Below are 2,714 nucleotides of genomic sequence, written 5' to 3'. Positions count from 1 at the left end.
ATTATATTGTATACCTAAAATGTACCAATAAAATAAAATTTAAAAAATAAATAAATAATTAATTAAAACTCCATGGAAAGTATATGCAGCAGAATGATCCAATGTGAGGACAGAATATCATATACAGAAGACAAGGTTGTGATTAGTAACCAGGAAATGAAACATTTCTTAAAAATAGCAAGGAACCATGAGAAATCAATGCAGCCACTGCTAGAAGATGCAAAGAAGAATAACATAACGTTGATTAGAATCAATGAAAAAGCAGGAGATAGCTCAAATGACATAAAATAACCTACTCTCAGAAGTAATGGCAGAAAACTTTCCAAATAGGGAAAAAGAATTTGACATACAGATAACTGAGGTGTATAGGAGTCTAACTATGATCAAAAAATTGTACACCTGGGCATACAATAGTCAAGATTCCAGAAACCCAACAGAAGAACAAAATATTGAAAGCAGTTAGAGAAAAGAAACAACTGACATACAAAGGAAGGCCCATCAGAATCACAGCAGACTTCTCAACACAAACCCTCAAGTCAAGCAGAGCCTGGAGTGAGGCATTTCAAGTCCTAAAAGAAAACAACCTTCAACCCAAGTTGATGTATCCTGCAAAACTATCTTTCAAAAATCAATGGAGAAATAAGATACTTTCACAACAAAGAACACCTGAGGAACTGCATGACTATCAAGCCAGGACTTCAAAAATTTTTGAACAATATACTAGGAATAGACAATGAGGGTCACAACTCCATAAAGCCCAGCAGAATGAATACATCAGGCAAGGCAAGAAATTAAATGCAAAGGGGGGAGAATACAACAACACGAAAAGATCATGACAAGGATAAGTCAATACATATCATTTATAACCCTCAATATTACTAGTCTCAATTCACCATTCAAAAGAAATAGACTGGCAAAATGGATCAAGAAGCAAGATCCAACAATATGCTGCATACAAGAAGCACATTTAATTCAAAAGGAAATTCATAGACTGAAAATTGGAGGGTGGAAAACAATACTCCATGTAATAGCAACCTGAAAAAAAGCAGGAGTAGCTATTCTATTTGCAGACAAAGTAGATTTCAAATCAAGACTAATTAAGAGAGACAAAAAAGGGAGGGCGCCCATCTTCTTTGAGCACATTAGTTAGGCCAGTGGCGCTGAGGAGTGGGGAGGTCTTCCTTGTTGTTAGTGAACCTGTGGGGCGCATGCGGGACCAAGACCTTAAAGATTAGCCACAATGGCTGAAAATGGTGATAATGAAAAACTAGCTGCTCTGGAGGCCAAAATCTGTCATCAAATTGAGTATTATTTGGGAGACTTCAATTTGCCACGGGATAAACTTTTAAAGGAACAGATCAAATTAGATGAAGGCTGGGTGCCCTTGGAAATAATGATAAAATTCAACAGGCTCATCACCTAACAACAGACTTTAATGTAATAGTTGAAGCACTGAGCAAATCTAAAGCAGAACTCATGGAAATCAGCGAAGATAAAACTAAAATCAGATCTCCAAACAAACCCCTCCCTGAAGTGACTGATGAGTATAAAAATGATGTAAAAAACAGATCTGTTTATATTAAAGGCTTGCCAACGGATGCAACCCTGGATGATATCAAAGAATGGCTAGAAGATAAAGGTCAAGTACTAAATATCCAGATGAGAAGAACATTACACAAACCATTTAAGGGATCAATATTTGCTGTGTTTGATAACATTGAATCTGCTAAGAAGTTTGTAGAAACACCAGGCCAGAAGTATAAAGAAAGACACAGACTTGCTAATACTTTTTAAGGAAGATTATTTTGCAAAGAAAAATGAAGAAAGAAAGCAAAATAAAGTGGAAGCTAAATTAAGAGATAAACAAGAGCAAGAAGAAAAACAGAAGTTAGCAGAAGATCCTGAAATGAAACCTCTAGAAGAAAAGACTGGATGCTTGCTGAAGTTCTCAGGTGACTTAGATGATCAGACCTGTAGAGAAGATTTGCATGTCCTTTTCTCAAATCATGGTGAAATAAAATGGATAGACTTTGTCAGAGGAGCAAAAGAGGGAGTAATTCTATTTAAAGAAAAAGCCAAGGAAGACCTGGATAAAGCCAAAGATGCAAACAATGGTACCCTACAATTAAGGAACAAAGAAGTGACATGGGAAGTACTGGAAAGAGAGGTGGAGAAAGAAGCTTTGAAAAAAATCATAGAAGATCAACAAGAATCCCTAAACAAATGGAAATCAAAAGGTCGCAGATTTAAAGGGAAAGGAAAAGGAAATAAAGCTGCCCAGCCTGGATCTGCTAAAGGAAAAGTAGAGTTTCAGGGCAAGAAAACAAAATTTGATAGTGATGAAGAACATTATGAAAATGGTACAGCTGGACCAGTGAAAATAGCAAGAGAAGAAACAGACAAAGAAGAACCTGCATCAAAACAACTGAAAACAGAAAATGGTGCTGGAGACCAGTAGTTTAGTAACCAATTTTTTGTAATTCATCTTAGATTTTAAGCTGCTTTTTGTCTTTGGAGGCTTTTAAAAAGAAAACTGAATTAGGTCCAATTCAATGTCGACCTGTAAAAAAGGACAATTATTTTGTTGTTGTTTTAACTTGTCTTTTTGTTGTTGTTATCCACACACATTTTTTTAAATGTATAGTTCTGTTTGTGTTCACATGACTCAAATATCAAAAGGAAGATTCTTCCACTAAATTGCCTTTGCAATATGA

General features: G+C 35.6%; 1 pseudogene; it reads left to right on the top strand.

Moving 5' to 3' along the window:
* Nucleotides 1-1,121: 1,121 nt before the first annotated feature.
* Nucleotides 1,122-2,462, top strand: LOC101726542 (lupus La protein pseudogene; annotated as a pseudogene).
* Nucleotides 2,463-2,714: the final 252 nt, after the last annotated feature.

Source organism: Heterocephalus glaber, unplaced genomic scaffold (genome assembly GCF_053883595.1).
Source record: "Heterocephalus glaber isolate CG9 unplaced genomic scaffold, H.glaber_assembly_v1.0 deba00001545, whole genome shotgun sequence".
Taxonomy (NCBI): domain Eukaryota; kingdom Metazoa; phylum Chordata; class Mammalia; order Rodentia; family Bathyergidae; genus Heterocephalus; species Heterocephalus glaber.
The sequence above is the reverse complement of the archived record's forward strand: the minus strand, read 5'-3'. Positions and strand labels throughout refer to the sequence as shown.